This window comes from Gymnoscopelus braueri (genome assembly GCF_963280865.1).
Source record: "Gymnoscopelus braueri genome assembly, chromosome: 5".
NCBI classification, from domain to species: Eukaryota; Metazoa; Chordata; class Actinopteri; order Myctophiformes; family Myctophidae; genus Gymnoscopelus; species Gymnoscopelus braueri.
The window spans coordinates 22847390-22869873 of NC_137606.1; the positions used below are offsets into that span (position 1 = coordinate 22847390).

General features: G+C 41.3%; 1 protein-coding gene and 1 long non-coding RNA gene across 2 annotated transcripts in view; both read right to left on the reverse strand.

The window, feature by feature from the left end:
- Positions 1-22484, reverse strand: part of LOC308085809 (H-2 class II histocompatibility antigen, E-S beta chain-like) — a gene marked incomplete at its 5' end in the record, with an annotated part of 56766 nt that overhangs the window by 14388 nt on the left and 19894 nt on the right. The window lies entirely within an intron of this gene.
- Positions 17683-19308, reverse strand: LOC308085562. Its single transcript, XR_013933187.1, has 3 exons — positions 18974-19308; positions 18019-18249; positions 17683-17882 (listed from the first exon to the last, which is right to left on the reverse strand). It is a non-coding gene; the product is annotated as an uncharacterized lncRNA (long non-coding RNA).

Consider the following 22484-nt stretch of genomic DNA (forward strand, 5'->3'; position numbering starts at 1 on the left):
TCATAACAGTTTACCAGTCTAAATAAACAATAATAAAAAATGAAGCTCTTGTCAAACTGTTCACACTAATCAGATGTATCTTTCATCTAGGTGTCGATGGGCCGGTTCACCATTTGCATCCTGGGTGATCAAAAGTGGTGTCTCATAATACAGGTGTAAATGCCCTCAAAGAGGAGGACTATCATCTATTCTCTAATAGGGGGAAAGAAAGGGAGTCTAATCTACTTAATCTGTTTGTTTTGTAACCATGTTATTACTAAAAGGTAAATAAATAGACTAACTTCTGAAATCAATGGACTCCACTCCATCAATAGCACAAGTGAAGATGTACAATTTATTTGGCACAAGGGAATTTCACTTTATATACTTTGAAGGCTCAAAAAGTAATGGGAGACCACTGCACAACCTATCTCTGACTTTGAAAAGTGAAATATAAACCGCTATCATTGCTATTCTGCATGTCCTGCTGTTACACAGCGGGACATTTACATGTTGAATAAAGTTTAATGAAAAGCCAATGTTTAATGAATGCTATACCGAACATAACTAAAAAATAAAAATGAATCCATAAATTATTCCATGAACATAGAAATATATCTGTGCTTTATTGCTGGTCATGTTTAGTTGTTTTAATAAATACAAAGTTATTTGTGAAAAATATATTTTCAACAATATATCTGATGTCTTAATCTCATTGCTTGTCCTGCTGTCATTTACATGTGAAATAAACAACGCTATTAGTGTCCTGATGTGTTTGAATTGAGACACTTGCAAGGCCATTCAAGTTGTAGAAACTGGCACTGCCACACACCAACTTACTGTGATTTTATCATTATTACATTGAAAATTCTTCATACGAGAGAAAAGAAGAAAAAAAATCATCAAGAATGAATCAAGAAGGGGTTATTTGTCACTCACTTGGTACAATAAGTCAAATATTTATGGGACATGTTCAGCAAAGACAGTAATAACAAAACAATGCAATATAACAACTAGGTGTAATGAAATTCAAAATACCATCATATAAGGAAACAATAGCCAAGTTAAAAACAGGTATGCTAAACCTATTTAAGACAGGTATGGTATCTATAGCAGCAATTAGGAATATACAAGAAGTCAGAAAGCATACATATATAAAGCAATTTGTACTAACTGGCTTCAACACCAGACACCACCTTACCTAGTGAATAAGAAAGTACTACAACATAATAAAGATCAATAAGGTGAGGTTTATTTGTCACTCGGGTACAAGAAGTAAACATTTGGTGGGACAAGTTCCACAAAGACTGTGCTAACGCAATTTGCAATTGACAAACAGTTATAGTTTGTTTGTTTTTTCAACACAGATTTTCCCCCAGAAAATTGTCATTTAAAATTGTACATGCAATTCATTGAGTATCACAACCAAGATTTAATTCATCTTCATACTATTGTCACCCTATCTAAGATGAACATCTGTATGACTTCATAACAGTTTACCAGTCTAAATAAACAATAATAAAAAATGAAGCTCTTGTCAAACTGTTCACACTAATCAGATGTATCTTTCATGTGTGTGCGTGCATGCTCATTTAGACTAAGTAAAACCCTTTCCACACTGACCACTGTGTGCACCCACCTTCTTGTCTCGGTCAGCAATGCTAATATACATGTAATAGGTTCATAACAGCTCAGCAGACTTAATAAACAACTGCTTAAAAGAACAACAATGGGCTTCTAATGATGTGCTTGTCACACTGTTCACAATCATTTTGCATTGATGTGTGCACTTAACAGAGTAAAATTAATTCCACATTGACCAAAATTAGGATTTCAATCATGTGTGAATTCTCTGGTGCTTATTTAAAGAAGATTGTGTCGTAAAGTTGCTCAGACACCTTTCGCAGCTATAGGGTTTCTCTCCAGTGTGAATTCTTTGGTGTGTTTTAAGGCTGGTCATTTGAGAGAAGTGTTGTCCACACTGTTCACACCCATAGGGTTTCTCTCCAGTGTGAATTCTTTGGTGTGTTTTAAGGCTGGACATTTGAGAGAAGTGTTGTCCACAATGTTCACACCCATAGGGTTTCTCGCCAGTGTGAATTCTCTGGTGTCTTTTAAGGTTAGACATCAGAGAAAAGTGTTGTCCACACTGACCACATCCATAGGGTTTTTCTCCAGTGTGAATTCTCTGGTGTGTTTTAAGGTGGGCCATTGTAGAGAAGTGTTGTCCACACTGGTCACATCCATGCTGGGGTTTCTCTCCGGTGTGAATTCTCTGGTGTGTTTTAAGAGTGGACATCTGAGAGAAGTGTTGACGACACTGATCACATCCATAGGGTTTCTCTCCGGTGTGAATTCTCTGATGTATTTTAAGTTTGGACATCTCAGAGAAGTGTTGTCCACATTGCTCACATCCGTATGCTTTCTCTCCAGTGTGAATTGTCTGGTGTCTTTTAAGGTAGGACACGTGAGAGAAGTGTTGTCCACACTGGTCACATCCATAGGGTTTCTCTCCAGTGTGAATTTGCTTGTGGCTTTTAAGATTGGTAATGTGAGAGAAGTGTTTTCCACACTGGTCACATCCATAGGGTTTCTCACCAGTGTGAATTCTCTGGTGTATTTTAAGCTTAGACATTTTAGGGAAGTTTTTTCCACACTGATCACAGCAGTGGAGTTTTTGCTTAGCCAAGCTTCTTTGTTCATTCACCTCTGGTATGACAGGGAAGCCAGACTGATGATGCAACACTGGATTGGAAACAAAGATAAAGGAAATATATTTGAGAGGTAAAAAGATAGTACTTTTGTATTCTTAGACACTATATTGCACAATCATTTTAGCCAAGTAGCTAGCTAACAATGTCCTTAATAACCATAATACAATATAAACCCTAATATAAAATAGCCATTCTACAAGCTCACAACAATTCATAATGCAACACAATTCATAACGCTGAACTGTGAGGCTAAACTGAAACGATTTAAATCTAATCTACAGCAAAACTACTAGTCAAATTACAATGAAACAACATATACAATTGAGTATAAAATGAATAGTGCGACGTGTATGTTTAAACTTGAAAAGGAAAGCAACAAACAACAACAGAACTATGACAGAACAGGGGAAAATAATAAGCAGGGAGAGCAGGTAACATACCGGGGTCTTTGTGTTCCTCCTGTTCAGCAGAATTGTCCCTGGTGGAGTTGAGAGAGTTCATCTTCACCTGGAGTCCACAATCAGATCTGATCAGCAATCAATGATATCCTGGAGGAGTTGTGGAGAACTGTCAACTACAAACTCTTCTTATGCTAAGACCTGAGTCCACTGCTTTGAATGATTGGTCAAAGAGAACAATAGAGCCATCTCTCCACCAATCACAATCTAACATACTTTGCTCCACCCCATTGATTGATTGATTGATGTAGTTTATTTAGTAAGACATGAGAATAGTACATGACAGTACATGGAAGTACAAATTCACAATACAAGGTCTACTAAACTGGAACTCTCATTAAGCATTACGCTTGTTTAAGATGAGACCCCCATGCACACAAATCATGATGAAATATAAGGCAGATAGATATACACACTACTATACAGAATGTCATACAATCAGCTTTCAGGTTACTGGTATGAAGAGAGAAAAAAAAAATATATATATATATATATATATATATATATATATATATATATATATATATATATATATATATATATATATATACACACACATACAAAAGAGGAAAATGAAGGAGGGGGGGGTAGGGGGGGTAGGTTAAGACTTAGACAGGGGCCATTTTCGAATTGCAGCCTCCTGAAGGTGTATCTTTAGGGCAGTTTTGAAAGTGAGTAGGGTTTTACACTCCTTTACTCCTTTTGGTAGGGCATTCCACATTTTCGATGAATAGCATGAGAACAAGTTCATTCCCTTAGTTGATGCTGATGATACACACTTATCTCTCATTTAAGCAAAATGATCTCACTAAACTCACAGTCTTGCATGACTGTTTAACCGGTATCACAACCCGATCGCCAGAGGAAACGTTCTCTTTGAACGTTTTTAAAATTCCGTGAATAGACAAATGGAAAACCCAAAAATCCGTGCATAGCCGCCTCGCATCTCTCCCATTGTGACTAAACCATTTCGGAGGCGCGCAGTCTCAAGGGAATTGTCGCCACGTAAGGGGCCACCGAGCGAGCTAAGGCGAGCGACATTCCTTTGTGCCTACTCAGTGCCGTTTGAGTTATGTACCGATAGGCACAGAATCGTAAATTTTGTTGTGGGGACTGCTCTGCTTCTGGGTTTTTCCGGGTTGCGACTGGTTACGCCCACCGTGGGACTCGCCGTACATATGCACGGAATTTCGGGGTTTCTAGGCGACTATGCACGGAATGACGTGCACTGGATCCGTGCAATGTATACTAATTCTCTGGCGATCAGGCTGGGTATCAACAAATGGATGGCACAAAACTTTTTACAACCCAGATAAAACCGAAATCCTCATCAGGCCCTGAGATTAGCTCAAATGCAATTCGTCTGTCCCTTGGTCCCTTGGCAACTAATGTCAAACAGACTGCAAAGAACCTAGGTGTCTTCTTCGATAATCAAATGAACTTCGAGTTCCATATTAAAAAGGTCACCCAGTCATGCTTCTACCATCTACGCAATATTGCAAAAATAAAATCAATGCTCACTTCTCAAGACCTGGAAAAAATCATGCACGCTTTTGTCTCCTCCCGTCTTGACTATTGCAACGGACTCTATACCATCATTATCCCGACTTCAACTAGTGCAGAATACAGCAGCCAGAATCCTCACTAACACCAACCGCAGAGCACACATAACTCCGGTGTTAGCCGCACTGCACTGGCTACCAATTAGGTCCAGAATAGATTTTAAATTTATTTTAACTACTTATAAAGCATTACACGGGCTGGCCCCACCTTATATTTCGGACCTACTGCCCCCTAAGGACAATGTGAGATCCCTCAGGTCCTCTGACAAAGGCCTTCTTAAAATACCTGCGTCCAATCGCAAAAGAAAGGGTGACCGGGCTTTTGCAGTGGCTGCTCCCACACTGTGGAACGCCCTACCATTGGCCCTAAAAAATGCAGAGTCTGTTGAAGGTTTTAAGAGGATGTTAAAAACACATTTGTTCCGTAAGCATTTTTACCCATGAAGTTTTACCTGACTTTCATGGACAAATTGCTTTGTTTTAATCCTTGTTGTATTGTTTTATTACTCTATTTATATACCTTTATACTCTGTTGTTAACTTCTTCATTTTGTTTAATCGTGTTCCATTGTACAGCACTTTGTAACCTTGTTTTGAAATGTGCTTTATAAATAAAATGTACTTACTTACTTACTATTCAATATTTTAATTGACCCTTAAAGGCCAACTTGCAGGTTGTATTTTTGTTCAATACACAATGTGGACTAGGACAAAGGTGACTTTCATGAAGAGGAAAAAAAAATTAGCGAAATTGACCCAGTTTTAGCGTTTTTATCGAACATTTTGTCCGCCCAACCACGACCCTCATGCACGCGCATATTTTGGTCCACATTTCATAGCGTGCGTGTGTCAGCGTAATGATGACGTCACAGCAGGTATCAGGCCCGCAGGGGGCGCTGAGATTCACACGCAGGTAGTGGCGGAAGCAAAGAGCCCTCTTGTTACTACATCCTGGTTGCACTTGTTGACTACTAACCGAGGCAACACGTTGTGAGCTTGTAGATCTGCTATTTTATCTTCTCTAGCCTGACTTTAGTTGCAAGAATGGTAAATATTTGTGCGTGTGGTGGGTGTACCAATTCCACCCTTTCTGGACATAAAGTGCATGCTTTTCCAAAGAAAGGCACGCCAGCCTTTAGATCATGGGTGAGGTTTGTACAGGTAAAGAGGGCTGATTTTACTGCGTCGTCGGTGAAAGACCGGCACTCAGTAATATGTGGAGCCCATTTCAAAGAGGAGGATTATATCCAAGGGGATCTCATCTCCCATAGATTGGGATTCCGGACTTTGGACCGGGTGAGACTTATGGAAGGTGCTGTACCTTCTATACAGTCGCCTGGACAAGCTTCTGTGGGTGCAAGATCTGTTGCTGCAGTAAACAAACTTGGTTTGTCTCGGGTAAGTGTGGATCTAACTATCTTTTTGACGCTAACATGTGTTAGGATTTGCAGGACTATCAAAAGTACATGTAAGCAGCAGCGGTGGAAAAAGTACTAAAATGTAAAAGTAAAAGTACTCTTGTTACAAATAAAAGTCCGGAATTAAAAATGTACTTGAGTACTAGTACAAAAGTATTGGTATCAAAATGAACCTCTAGAGTTCGACACCTACGTGCCACTGCCGAAGTGGGGGTCGGGGCCGGGGGACCACCGGGGGCGAAGGGCTCCTTTTAGGCTTGTTTTCATATACCTGGTTGCTTTTTTTCTCTCGCTAAACCTGGCAACACCGACCCTGGCATGGGGCAGCACGCAGAACTGTTGTTTATGACGTTGTTTGTAATGTTTTCGCGGGGGTCCCGGGACCCCCTGGTGGTGCCCGGACCCCCTGGTAGTCCCAGGACCCCGCGATGTGTGTGTCCCCGTCCTGCTCGTGTTTTGGACCCGATGATGGTTAGTTGTTTTGCTCGGATGTCGTAACACCAGCGCTTGTTTCTCGCACATGATGGGCAACACGGGAGAGCCGTACATGCCCGTACACAGCGAGTAAAAGTACGCACATGTTTGAAAATAGCCGATCTACAAGCTCACAACGCGTACAGTACTTGAGTAAATGTACTTAGTTACTTTACACCACTGGTAAGCAGTCAGTAGCGATGCCAAAAACAGAAGGGGAGGGGGTAGCCATGCTTCACATGACGCTTGTAAACAAGCGTCATGGTGCCGAGTCCCCCTGGTTTATAGCGGTGTTCGTTTTTTTTTTACATTGCCAACTCTCACATGTACATACACGTTCAGATTTCAAATATAAAGTGCTTACTGCTTACCCCCGAGCCACGGATGTTATAAGGCAACCCGGACCGTGATAAGTACCCGTATCAACCGTATTGTTCAATAAAAAGCATTTTAATCCGATCGCCGGCCATTTTCTCCAAAGTCTCCGATACTTTCAACCATGCGACACTAACGGTTGGGATGTGTATTTGCACTCTGATACATTACCCAAAAAAAAAGAAAATGGCCGGCGATGGGATTAAAATGCTTTTTATTGAACAATACGGGAGATATGGGTACTTATCGCGGTCCGGGTCGCCTTGTAACATCCGTGGCTCGGGGGTAAGCACTTTATATTTGAAATCTGAACGTTTATGTATGTGAGAGTTGGCAATGTAAAAAAATTGAACACCGCTATAAACCGGGGGGACTCGGCACCATGACTGTTATGGTATGACAGTGTCATGGTATGACAGTCATGTTTCAGGGCTAGGGAGGGGGAGGATAGAAGCTATCAGCATTTCCCTGAACACTATAAGTATAAATGTTGGTATGAGCCCTCAGCTAGGCGAAACTGAGCAGTTATAATGCTATTCAACAGTGGTGGGAAAAGTACTCAAGTTTTGTACCTAAGTAAAAGTATCAATACTGCAATGTAGAAATACTCTGTTACAAGTAAAAGTCCGGTAATTCAAATTTACTTGAGTAAAAGTACAAAAGTATTGGCGTCAAAATATACTTACTATACAAGTACTAAAAGTAAGAGTACTCATTATGCAGAATGTCCCATTTCAGACGTTATCATATTTCCAAATATATATATATATATTGAAAATAGCAGATCTAATCAATCAGCCTTTGATTGATTGATTGAATACTTTATTACAGTTTGCAAAGACAAATACAGGGAAGTACAGTTCAATACAAGGTCACAAGTTGTAAGCTTGTAGATCGGCTATTTTCAAATAATCATAGGGGTGAAGTGGCGTATATTTTGTAATAATAATAATCTAAATCTATGAAGTAACTAGTAGCTAAAGTTTTCAAATAATTGTAGTGGAGTAAAAGTACAATATTTGCCTCTGAGGTGTAGTGGAGTAGAAGTAGTGAAATTGTTACATACATTTTTATTTGTACAGTAATTGAGTAAATGTACTGAGTTACTTTACACCACTGCTATTCAATGTATGATATCCTATGTACATTTAGTATCATGTGTAGTATGTGATCTATTTGCAGGCTCATGTGCAAATTAAAATGTTACAAATTGTTATCCACATGCAAAAGCTTGAGGTACAAGAATATCATTGTCTAATGCAAGCTGTTTCCTAAGTCAGTGGCTCTCATTGTATTGTCAATTACACGTTAGGCTGCAGACCCCATTTGAAAATATTTTGTACTGTAGACTATCTTGTCATGTAAAATCAGGTTTCCTACACAAGTATGGAAAATCTGTAATGATAAAAGTGTTTTTCATGGCGTTCGGAGCAGGCAGCAAATGTTTTTTACCACTGTGTAAGAGCACAGGCCAGAGTGAGTTTGATTCATTGAAAGCAAGGTTATGATCAGATCAAGTAGATTGCATAATGAACATCCCTTAGTTCTGTTACTTTAGTGTAGGGGTTGAAGATATACAATTATTTCCAATATTTGAAAAGGTTGAGGTCCACAGTCCGTGCCCTGCCTGCGGTCTAAGTGTTGGAGTGTAATTAATAATAGTGAAATAAAACTTTTTCTCATTTTAATGGGTACCTCCTGGAACCCACTATGAGAACCGTAAACACTGAATGCTCCTTTTTTTTAACAACAGACGCTTCAAAGCCACTCTGCGACTCCTGACGTGACAGAGGAGCCTATGATGGAAGAGGAGGAAGCTGGCCCATCTTCTGAACCCTCTCTTCCACCCTCTGAGCCACAAAGGGAGTCGGCACACAAGGCAACTCAGTATAGCTACCGGAGACCACCACACCGTTCTTTGGGTAGGTTTTAATTTGCTTTGCACGTTTTAGCCAACACAGCCTTTTATAGAGAATGGTTACGATTATATCACTTGTTGTTTTCTACAGGCATCCAGGTTTTCCCCCAGATGTTGTCCTTGGGGACACAGGCAGTCCCCCAAATGGTGTCTGTGGAAACACAGACAGACATTTCAAGCTTTGAGGCCAGTCCGATGCAAAGCCAATGCACCATCTCTCAGAGTGATAGCGAGCAGTCAGGTGAGGGGCCGTGCAACCAATTATAATCGATATTGGCCTCCCTAGGTTGGCAGAGGGAAGGTAGTGCCCAGGATTACATAGACAATTGGCACTGGGTGTAAAAAATAGGGTTACAAAATCGTGGGATAAAAAAACAAATAAAAAAAAAGATCATTTTTTCCCCTACCGAATGAATGATATTAATTGCTTTTAAAATCAGAATGTGTTAATTATGTTGATGAACTAATCGATGTATCGACTAATCATTTCAGCACCAAAGAAAGGTGATGACAATTGGGTTCCAGAGGCTGAAGACGAGCTCTTCTCTGAGAACTCAGATGACTCGCCACACCTTGAAGCTTCCTCTGCCCCTTGGTAAGACACACTACACAGTTACACTAATCTGTTCATGTCACGATACTGACTGTTCAGTGTTAATCAAACTTTTGTTTTTTTTTCCTTTATTTTTTCTCAGCTATATCGATAAGTATATAGTGTGTCACAGCCAACTCATGGAGCTGTTTGCCACTTGCCCGAGCTGCTGTGAGGCCACGCAAGCCATCATACAGAGACAGGAGGGGACATTTGTGAAAATCCAACAGGTACTTTTTATCCTGCACCTGTAGAAAGCTCTGGTGGCGTGTACCCTCTTGGAATGTGTCAATGTCATGCATTCACTTTGCATAGTGGACTTCATGTGTTTTGTCTGATCTTAGTGCAGTTTGAAGCGGGTTATCACTTTGCATTATGCTAGTAGACCGGGAGCCAGGCCCAGCCCTCAGGATGTTCTCTGCTAACTTTTTTTCACTATTATTTCCTGTTTGCATATACCTTGGGCCATCACAAGTTCATACTGAACACCACCAACTCTGGGCCGTTTGGTCTCAGGGGCCCCAAAACCCCTTTTTGGGGCGAAATTCATGTTAATGGCAATATAAATTTACTAAAATTACATAAATTGTCTTACACATATGAAATTCGGCATGGACTATCCTGACACATAGGGGTAAGTAGCAAAATAGGATTCTGGTGCTTGCTACCATTGTATTTTTAAATATGACCTACAACATCCCCAGAAACACACACAAAAAAACTGTCTGCTTGACAAATAACAACAAAGATGATTATTTTCCAGCACTTTATGGTGAATATCACTGCCTCACTTGTATATAGAAAACCTCCCATGTCCCTAAACTTCAATTTGAGCCCAAGATGACCTTTGTATCTTGAAAATTACTCTTTCTGTAGCCAAAATTCTGCACTATACATCAAATCGGAGAAAATGTAATATTCAGTCATAGTAGAGGCCTTAGGAGGGGTCCACGTGCGATTGCTTATTATCTATTTTTCTAGTTTGGATTTTTGGCATCCAGGACCTCTAATATAGGGATTTTGATCATCCCAAGAAAAAAAGTGTGTTTTTTTTCAATGTTTTATTACCCCTATGAGACCTGCGGGATTGCTGGCTGGAACGCCGGCGAGACTGTCTTTCGGAGACTGTGGCACGCTCAAATTTAGACGTAGCCCAAAGATGGAGATCCTTGATTCTAGACAACCTCAGGTTTCCAATGGGACCAACCTTGTCATGCTAGAACACATTTTGGCGAGGGAAAAACAGCCATCACCACTTTTCAAATCTCATTCAGTTTTGGGCAAGAACCATTTTGCACGCAGTACAAATATGTATATTTGTACTGCGTATTCTGCCTATTTTAAAAAGGAGACCACTGTACTGTATCTATAGCTGTATGAGACCACTGTACTTTATCTATTGCTGATATGAGACCACTGTACTGTATTTGGACCACTGTACTGCATCTATAGCTGTATGAGACCATGACTGTATTGCATCTAGACCACTGTGCTGCATCTATATCCCACTGTACTGCGCATATAAAGACCATTGTACAGCATCTTGAGACCACTGTGCTGCATCTATAGACCATTATACTACATCTTAAGACCACTGTACTGCATCTACAGACCATTATCCTACATCTTAAGACCACTGTACTGCATCTAGAGACCACTGCACTGGATCTATAGCTGTATGGGACTACTGTACTGCATATATAGACTAACTACTGTATCTATAGACCACAGTAGTGCATCTGTAGACCACTATACTGCATCTGTAGACCGTTGTCGTGATCTGTAGACCACCACAGTGCATCTGTAGACCACGCTAGTGCATCTGTAGACCACTGTAGTGCATCTGTAGACCACTGTTGTGATCTGTAGACCACTCAACTGCATATGTAGACCACTGTGGGGCATCTATAGACCACTCTAGTGCATCTATAGACCACTGTAGTGCATCTGTAGACCACTGTTGTGATCTGTAGACCACTCAACTGCATATGTAGACCACTGTGGGGCATCTATAGACCACTCTAGTGCATCTATAGACCACTGTAGTGCATCTGTAGACAACTGTAGTGCATCTGTGGACCAATGTACTGCATCTACCGAGTCTTTGCGGCGACCGCCCCCCACTGAGGGCAAGCTGTTCCAGAGCCTGGGCCCCCCCCAGGCTCTGTAGACCACTGGACCATTGGTCTATAGATGCAGTACAATGGTTTAAAGATTCAGTACAGTGGTTTATATATTCTGTACAGTGGGATATAGATGCAGCACAGTGGTCTAGATGCAATACAGTTATAGTCTCATACAGCTATAGATGCAGTACAGTGGTCTCATATAGCAATAGATGCAGTACAGTGGTCTCATACAGCTATAGATGCAGTACAGTGGTCTAGATACAGTACAGTGGTCTCATACAGCTATAGATACAGTAAAGTGGTCTCCTTTTTACAATAGGCAGAAATTACATATTTGTACTGCGTGCAAAAAACTGCATGGTTCTTGCCCAAAACTGCATGAGATTTGGAAAATGGTGAGGGCTGTTTTTCCCTCGCCAAAATGTGGTCTAGCATGACAAGGTTGGTCCCATTGGAAACCTGAGGTTGTCTAGAATCAAATGATATCTCTATATTTGGGCTACGTCTAAATTTGAGCCTGCCAAAGTCTCCGAAAGACAGTCTCGCCAGCGTTCCAGCCAGCAATCCTGCAGGTCTCATAGGGATAATAAAACATTGGGAAAAAAACACTTTGGACCACTTTTTTTCTTGGGATGATCAAAATCCCTGTATTAGGGGTCCTATGGATGCCAAAAATCCAAACTAGAAAAATAAATAAATAAGCAATCGTGCGTGGACCCCTCCTAGGGCCAGTGATGTGTTCTACCGTGGTACGCTGTGTACGCAGTATGGCCTGCAGATCTTTTTCGTCGCCACCGTATACATCCAAAAACGGTTCGAAACGGCGTATCTGATACGTTGATACGCATCTGATACGCTGCACCCAGGAGTGGCTGGGCTGGGGGGCAGCAATACAAACAGCAAGAATGTGGTCTGACCGTCTGACTAGTCTAACTCTGAGGTGAAGCCGTGAAGGCTTATCATGTGTGTGGCTATCGTTCTTGGGGTGATAATTAATGGCTACTGGTGAAGGAATTCACATATTTTAACGACCTGCCATTCACTTCATTGAACGTAGGTCACTGAATTGAGTACTTCATTAGTATTCATTAGTATTGCCATTAACATTAATTTCGCCCCAAAAAGGGGTTTTGGGGCCCCTGAGACCAAACGGCCCCGAGTTGGGGGTGTTCAGTATGAACTTGTGATGGCCCAAGGTATATGCAAACAGGAAATAATAGTGAAAGCAGAGTTAGCAGAGAACATCGTGAGGGCTGGGCCTGGCTCCCGGTCTATAGTGCTTTCAATCTGATTTCAGCATAAAACCCAGTGTCTTATGCTGAATTCTGTGTTTTTTTCTTCTTCAAAAACGTTCTCACTTTATTCCTCAGCCATAAGAAAGTACACACAGACAGTACACCACTGATCATTTGAATATATTTCATAGGTCTGTTCAGCATGTGGATTCAAGAGGGTTTGGCGAAACCAGTCAATGCTGCACAGAAATATGCCTGAGTGCAACCTGCAGCTCAGTGGAGCTGTACACTTTTCAGGGTGTATGCCCCAGCAGACATTCAGAATGCTCCAGCTATTTGGCCTACAGTGCACCAGCGTGAACACCTACTTCCGCCATCAGCGCTACTACACCATTCCCACCGTCATCCAGGCCTGGCAGAGCCAGCAAGCCAGTATCCTCAGTGAGCTGAAGGAGATGGAAGGAGGATTGATTCTGTCTGGAGACTGCAGGTTGGTTACCATGCTCATTGTTATATTCATCATTAGAATATACACATAAGTACAACATTAATAATTTGTATATTAAGACATTTGGCATCTATCCATAATTTTCCTCTTGCCTTGTGCTTTTTACAGATCGGACAGTCCAGGACACTGTGCCAAATACGGGACATACTCCCTTATTGAGGACCGGCTGAATAAAGTCATTGACCTTCAGCTTGTACAGGTCTGTTATTCATGCATCATGTACCTTCTGCCATATCTATGTGGCTACATTCTACTTTGTTTGTGTTTGGGATTCCCATTTGTTTAGGTTTGTTTTTTGTTTCTCTGATTGTGCTCCAGAGTTCAGAAGTTGCTAACAGCAACTGGTGTGAGATAGAGGGCCTGCAACGCAGCATCAAGTTACTGAAGGAGCAGGACTTGAAAGTCGCAGTCCTTGTCACCGACAGAAACCGCCAGGTACAAGTGACAGACAGACACACACAAACACACACACACTTTCTCTGGTGATAGTTGAATTGGCAGAAAAGTCATGGGGGGATATTGGTGTAAACTAAGGGAGGCCACGTCAAGGGTAACCAAATAAATGTTGGCAGTGGAATTGGAGATATTTACCTCTGAAAGCTGTTGAATAAAGTCTCCTGTGTTTATAAGATGGCAATTTGGTTACAATGGGTCTCATGTGGCGATCAACTTGTGGCGATCAAGAAACTGAGAGGGGCTCTGTGGTGATAGATTACTTTTTGTATTTTTTTTACTTTAGAAATAGAAATATTTGAATGTGAATGCATTTCAAGTTTACTTGAAGGGTTAGTTAACTCATAAATTCTGGCATATATCTGTACAATTCAACCAATTCTGCAGGTAGCAAAATGGGTGCGAGATGTGCTGTGCGCTGAAGGAACACAACACTTCTTTGATATCTGGCATATTGCCAAATGTAAGTATTTGTCCTTGAAAATGCATGGCTACATGGAAGGCAAGACCAATCACAGTAGTTCAATTTTGTCAGTGCCATTTTAAAGTGTGTGTTTGTGTGTGTGCGCGTGTGTGTGTGTGTGCGTGCAATAACAGCCGTAGGCAAGAAGTTGGATGCCCTTTCCAGAGAACGTGACTGTGAGGTTATAAAGCTCTGGAAGCAGTCTGTTGTGAACCACCTCTACTGGACCGCCGGTTCTACTCCCAGTGGAAATGCAGACATGATGGAGGCAAAGTGGAGAAGCCTGGTCAATCATGCTCAAGACATACATGAGCATGACACGCCTGCATTCCCTGCCTGTCAGCATGAGCCATTGGAAGGAGAGGACAGAAACAAGGAGTGGCTTGAACCAGGTATCTATCGCTCAGGAATGTGCAAACGTTCACTTTTTCATGATCTGTTACTTTGTTGATGGTCTGAATGAATATCTATGTGAATTAAGCAATATTACACGAGAGGGTGTGCTTTATCGCGACGCGTTGTCAGCTTGTAGATCAGTTATTTTCGCCTTGCTGTTTGTTTTCCTACCGTGGGACAGCGTGACGTCACAGCACAGCTGTGCCATATATGGTCTAATCAGGTGCGGACTGCAGTGCGGAGTGATTTATTATGTGATTAGGCCCGTGCTATCATGCTGGTTTGAAGCACGGCTAGATGGCTATTTCAACCAATCAGATTGCTTGGTCGGAACTACCTGTTGTATAATAACCTTTCACAAATATGTACAAAAAAGAATATGATCAGGGAGAGATTGAAAAATCAGTTGATGTTGTATGTGTGTGCAGGTTCATCAGCAGCTGTTCAACTGGAGGCTCTTGTGAGTCAAAAACTGTTCATCAAAGACGTACGGCAGCTGTCTCCCCAGAACCAAACCTACTCACTCGAGGCGTTCCACTCCCTGATGATCCGCTTTGCCCCAAAGCACACAGGGTTCTCCTTCCTTGGAATGCATAGCAGGTACAGTCAGACTATTAAGGATCAGTGTCGTAAGATAATTTGGTTTTGGCAGTAAAAATGCAAAATTAGAAATTTCAATACATTGAAATTTCAGAATGATTAAGTAAATGTATTCTGAATGAAAAGATCTTATCCTCATTACAGTAGAATAAAAAGTCACCGCACACTCCTGTGTACACAATATGTTTTTGCAATCGGCAGCTACGAGGGTGTGGCGACTCTTATCCCACAGTGTTTATTTCGTTGGCTGGCACCTTGCAAGGACTGGTGTGCACTTGCACCCTTGGTAACTGTGCCTTCATCCTCATCTCTAAATGAAGGAGAGACATGCGCAATCCACAACCAAACTTGGGCCGGTGCTAAGCAAAAAAATATAACATGAAAACTGAAAGAGAACGCTTGCACACTGCAGGCTCCAGTTGTAGGATTTCTTTTATTACACCTGAGTGCTGCTGTGATGTTTCGGGCTCTCGAAACGTCACAGCAGCACTGTTCTTACAACTGGAGCCCACAGTGTGCGAGCGTTTCAGTTTTCATCCTCATCTCTGACATTAATTATCATAAAATTAATTCTCATAAAATGTTTCTCCTTTCCATAGGCTCCTTTTAGCAGCTATACATTACAACCACAATGGGAACAGAACAGTGGCCACTACTTGTGCTGGAGAACCACGCTACGCAGTGTCCTACCCTAGGTTCCGTAAAGGGCAACATGTTGTGCATCCTATCAAAGACAAACCATCTTACGGTGTGTGTTCAATAACTATTTGGAATTATCAACAATTTGCACATTTGGAAATACTGCTATACTTTTATAATGTGTGTGTTTCAATATAATATTCTCTTCTCTTCAGACTATGCATTTGATTTGATGGGCTCTTTGAAGGACCAATATGCCAGAAGTCCATCAGCCCTGAGAGCCGTCAGTGAAGGTTTGGCTGCTGCTGCTCCTGCCCCCGTTGCAAGAACCTTCCAACAGGTCGACAAGGCTGAAGCTGTGACCCAGTACCTGACACAGCAGTCCCGCTTTTCTTCTGGCCACCAGGATCGCTAGCTCTGCTATCTGTGGTGTTGGGCTGATGTCACCTTGAAGTGGGTAGGGTCTAACTCTGAGGCGATGGCTGTCTTGGAGGACTTTATATCTGACCCCAGTATCTCTGTCAGAGCATCTATGACTGTGTGTGGAACAGAACACCAACTCCCACTGACTAATCCCCTCCTATGGGCACAACAGCAAAGGCATTGGACTGAACTGAGGTTGCAAGGGAAGACTGCATGTCTCGCTGCTGCGGACCATTCTGTCTGTCATTCTGTGTTCAAAAATTTTGCTTTAGACGAATGCATTGTTGTCTTTACTCTGAAAGCGAGGTTGCAGGTTTTACCTTCTAAACTTAACCTCTCCATCTGGTTTCCAGGCAACCATGCTCCTCACTGTATACATCATGGTCATGAACAAATAGCTGAAACCATGTCCCACATCTTAAATGGGTGCCATGTATATGTAGGCATGACAGAATAGTGGATTTGTTATCTAAAGATATCACTTCTATTTTCAGGTCCTCCATCATGCTGTATAAGCATTCTACTGTGAAGCCGAGCATGTTTAACCTGTGTAACGATGATTCTGTGTTCTCTAACATTTCAGCTAACACCCCTGATGTCATTGTTGTTAATGAAAACCATAGGGAGGTGTTCATTCTCGAGGTCGGCTGTACTTTTGATTACAGCTTAGAGTAAGCCTTCCTAACCAAAGTGCTGAAATATCATCGGCTAGAGCAGACCATCTCTCAGCTAGGCTACAGATGTATGCACAATGCTCTGCCTTACATGCACTTTGTAACTGGCTGTTTCCCCATTATCTGACTGCACTGGCAGTGTTTATGTCCTTTGTACATCTTGTACTTCGGTCCTTTGTACATCGTGTACTTCTGTTTATGTGGACATAAATAAATATTTCAAATGTGTGTCTGTCTGTGATAAATAAATGTTTTCTTCAACTCAGTCTATATCTTGCGTTTGGCTTCCCCTGTTGATAACAGATGATATACTTGTGTTGTGTAAGCAACTGCTCTTTAGGTAAGCACTTTGACATAAATGCTACTTCTTGATATCTGTTAATGACATGTATTTACATTTTGACAACCTGGTCTGTAAGTAGAAGAAAAGATTAAATGTTGACTATACTACACATGACCGTTTACTGTGTAAGAAGCAAATGATGAGAAAATCATTTTGTGTTCTTAATCAAAACCCTGCATGGTTATTTATGACTTGTAATGCTATAGCAAGTCCAATTGTATTGCCTTAATCCATATGGTCAATCTGTGATAAATGATAACATAGATGGCATATAGTATATCATATCTTTGACAATAGTGACCAAATGTTTTTGGCATCTAAAGAAGAAAAACATGAATACCGTCAATTCAGTTCAATAACTTTATTGGCTCAAGTCTGGCCATGAGAAGCCTCTGTAGTTTCCACCTTCCTCTGGAAATGTCTGTCTGATGGCGTGGACTACACAGGCAGGTACGACCCTCCTACTGTGGCGACCAAGTTTACCGTAAGCCCAGCGAACCATCTGTCTGTATGCTGTGTAGCGGTATTGGCTGGAAGAGAGAGATAGATTGTGCTTTATTAATCCTACAAGGGAAATTCAGGTGTCAGCACTGCAGTAGGCATGAAATACAGGTCATGTTCATTTCAGGTGCGTCATAAAACTTCATAAAATATTGTACAACTTACTCAAAAGTCCTGAGGGTTAGTGCTCCATGCTCCTGGCGGAAGGCGAGATATGCTATCTGCAGCACGAAAGGATTCAGACAGGAACCTTCAAATCCAGGGTGTTGTGTTAGACACCGGATGTTCTCAGGTCTGGGTGCTAAATCCTCTACTAGCTTCCAGTAGGGCTGTCTCTCTCTGCAACACACGCTCTCTATACCAGTGGTCATAGGTTGACATTCTCCACACAGACACCTGAGTTCAAAGACAAAAAAAAGAAAAGGTCTATATATTATATCAATGTGGTCTGTGGCCTGATGCATATCAAACTGGGGGTCCTTGAAATTAAAAAATACTGATAATGAGTTATTTAGGCTATATAACAACCTGGACTATTCTATTAGCAACAGCATTCAAGTAACAATCAACATATTTGTAGCCTACTTTGTGAAAATGGAGGTCAGAGGCAAATTATCATACTTTTAATAAGGTTGACAGTGGTGTAAAGTAACTAAGTACATTTACTCAAGTACAATGTTGAGGTATTTTTTTTACTTTACTGGAGTATTTCCAATTTTCAGTACTTTTACTTCTACTCCACTACATCTCAGAGGCAAATATTGTACTATTTTTTTGAAAACTTTAGTTACTAGTTACTTTGTAGATTTCGATTATTATTACAAAACATAACTAACCACTTCAGCCCTACAAGCACTTGTGAGCTTGTAGATCTGCTATTTTCAAAAGATTTTTCAAAAACATTTTGTACTTGTGAAATGGGACATTCTGCACCATGAGTACTTTTACTTTTGGTACTTTTTGACAGTACTTTTGTACTTTTACTCAAGTACATTTTACTTGTAACAGAGTATTTCTACATTGCAGTATTGATACTTTTACTTAAGTAATACAAGTACTTTTTCCAGCACGTTATTGATACAATGCAACGCTAGGCTATACTGTTGATAATGGCGCTTACCAAGACGTCTGACCGATCCGCCACATGTTGTTGTGACCCCATGTCTCCATCTCCTGGCGATATCGAGGTCTGACAGAAGAGGCATCTGCTGCTGGTCTCGGTTGCCTAACAGGCTCGAAATTGTATGGTGCTGGTCCGTCAAAGTCTCTCCGACGATTAAACCCATTTTCCTCTTGTAAGGCGTCCATTTTGGATCAAGAAAATGTCTTTCCGCGCTAGTCAAACTCCATTGTAGTGGATGAGAGGAAGGGAAAAGTAACCTTCGGTGACGTCACGGCGCTGATAGCGTCTAACAAGGTTTTTGACTGGCTCCATACATGTTGTTCGTGCGTGGACGTTTTTAACCCTTTCTGAGCGGAATTTCCGGCGTAAAATGGAAAAAAATAAATATTGAAATTAGATACCAATGATGTAAACTACACATAATTGAAGAGTAGGGTTTAACCTGCAAGTTGGCCTTTAAGTTCAATAATACTCTTTAACACTAAAGTATAATTTACACAGCATCTGACTGGCTTGTACACTGTTTAAAAGTGCATTATCAACGTGCATTTTTAAGGTGCACTGTCCCTTTAACTACTGGCTACCAAAAGCGACGATACTTCTGTGCTGCTCACAGGACACTGAAATGAAGGTTTTGAAATGATTGTGTTCCACAACATTGACAAAATATATATATAGAAAATAACTCGAGGTGTTACTCAAAATCATCATAACAGTGCATGTTTTCATGAATCAAAGCATAAACAAAACAATAAAACCCCAAATCAAAATATCCACTGTGTACAGGAGCCCTTACAAACACCCCGCTCTGAACAACATGGTAGGCACAAAATGGCGTCACCCATAGACAGTTTCAGTTTCATTCAAACTTTTCCTCCGGTAAAAGACGTCACTTTAAACACTCATTTACCCCAATAACATTTAGCGAAAATACCTAATTACTAAAGCCTGCTCTTATGAGATAAAACGTTGGTTTGTTTACATTGTACTGACCTGAATTAAAAAGGAAAAGACACGGAACAATGAAAAGACTTGACTTGTTGTTTCTCTTTCCAGAATGCAACTGAAGAGAACCGGAAGGGGTGCTCCCTTATATTGGGTCCCCAGAGAAAGTGGGCTAAGAACAAACGTTCCGTCCTCACTGCTCCATGGATGTTTAACATGAAAGGTAAACAGTAGTACAACGAAATTGTAGAAAATAATGATCAGACTTTAAAATACATATAAATGAGGTCACACTCTCTTGGGGGGGCCGCATACATTGCTCTGTTACCTCTAACCAATGCATATGGCCAAAACGCAAAACCTCCTATCTGAAAAATTTACATTGTTGGGAAAATGAAAAAGAAAACTACAAAATGGTGTATTTCTTTTGCACAATGCTATTTTTTTTATGATACCCATCACATAATACACAGTTTCTGGATTTCTGGACTATATTACAATATTATATGTTAATTACACTGATCTCATATTGCAAATGCAGATAGGAGGTTTTTCCCCACTTTTCCTGGGTAATTCTGCAGATAGGAGCTTTTGCATTTCAAAGTGTGTAGCGGCCCTTGGATTTGAATGATGACGAAGGTGGATGGTTTCAACGGGTGTATTTATTTTCTCTTCAACACAGAATGAAGCTTTGTTCGAACACCGTGAAAACTATAAAAATAGAAATAAATAATGTTTTTATTAAATCAAAATACCAGACAAACAATTAATAGATCCCAAATTAAATCAGAAAGAAAATCCAAACAAACAAACAAACAAGAGAACACTCCTTTACCTCGCTCCGCTATCCAAAGGGTGCTATGGGCTGCATACAAAACCACCTTGGCTTCAGGTAACTCAAACGGTCATAGTTGCCCTAAACGTCACAACAGGCACTGTGAACAATATATAAACAACCTTACTCCAACTGCGCATTTAAAGTGCAGAATACAGGGTTACAGGTTACAGGCCACAGAACGTTAAAGCAAACAAACAAACATTTCGTACCGTGTCGCGCTGATTTAGGAAACACGTTGGTGAGCGGCCGTGTCTCTCTCTACTGTCACTCTGCTCTGACGGTCTCTGAATGGATCTGTCCTGTGAGTAACGCTAGCACGCCTCAGATAAGGCCGGTCAAGTAACAGGAAGTGTCAAAATAAAAGGTAGCCCAAAATACACAGGAAGTGTCAAAATAAAGGTATCCCAAAATAAGCAAAATAATAATAAATTAACTTCAAACTTAAGAAACAATTGAAGTTAAAAGGACAAGTGTCACAGACACTTACAAAGTGATTGCATAACTAAATAATGACACATAGTACTGGCTGTAAATACATACATTTACTGCTGCAAACAGTTGCATCAGTGGTGTGGTCTAGTTTTTTTCCCGGAGGTATACGATAATCATTCCCTGCACGAGATGCACGTGGTCTTGGGTATACACTAGCGCGTTTTCAATGGATGAAATGGTTAGTAGACTGTATACGCTTTTCCCCCAAAAAATCTGCCCTGTATACGGCGTATCCAGCTTAACACGGTAGAACACACCACTGAGTTGCATTGAATGCTTTTTTATTTTATTCAAAAACAATAGTCCATAGCAAGAATCTAAAATACTAGACCAGGCGACCTGGATGTGCCAGACCCCTAGTGGTTAAATACTCGAGGTGACGTCGAGGTGACATGCCGATTGGCTGGGTAGGAAAAGAGGGACAGACCGACAAAGCCTCATGTAGGCCAGACCCCCTGGGTCTGGCAACAAAAAGTGCTTACAAATAAAATGTACAAAAAGGACAACAGGAATACAATTGGTGGACTACAAAACAACTGGCCCAGGCACCCCTCGACATAAACCCCCCTATACTCTCTACCCCCCAACTCCACCACCTGAAATACCCCCCCACTCCCACAACCCCCATTCCCCCAACCCTCATGCCCTCCAACTCCCCTAACTCATACAACTGGATCACCAACCTTGTGTCCAGTGTGGATAGTGGAATAGTATGTAAGATCATTGAATGTCTTAAAGAGCCTACAAGCAAGGAGGAAAGACGGATGCCTTGACCCTAGAATCACCAAAGCCAGGGAGGAGATGAGAGCAGCACACAGGGACTTTGTCGCTGACCAAAAAGGAGAGGGTCTGAGGGAGGAATATAAGCGGAGGAAGGAGGAGCTATACCATGTGTATGCAACTGGAACAACAGGAGCTGACCCAAAAGATCAGGGACATTAAAGAGGTGCATGTTAACCAGAAGCATGGCAAGAGCTGGAAGCTCATCAATGCCATTTCTGGCAGAAGCTCTTCTCAGACTTCTGGGGAGAAAGCACAGAGGAACGAGTTGAAACATGGTACCAGCACTTCAAAACACTCCTAGGAAATCCTCCTTCAACCGAAGAAGAGGATGATCCGATGCTCCTGTCTTCCATGACCTTCCCATACCAGACGGATCATTCACCATGGATGAGTACCAGAGGGCCAAGAATGGCACTAGGAGTCACATGGACGGACCACATCAGAAATGTG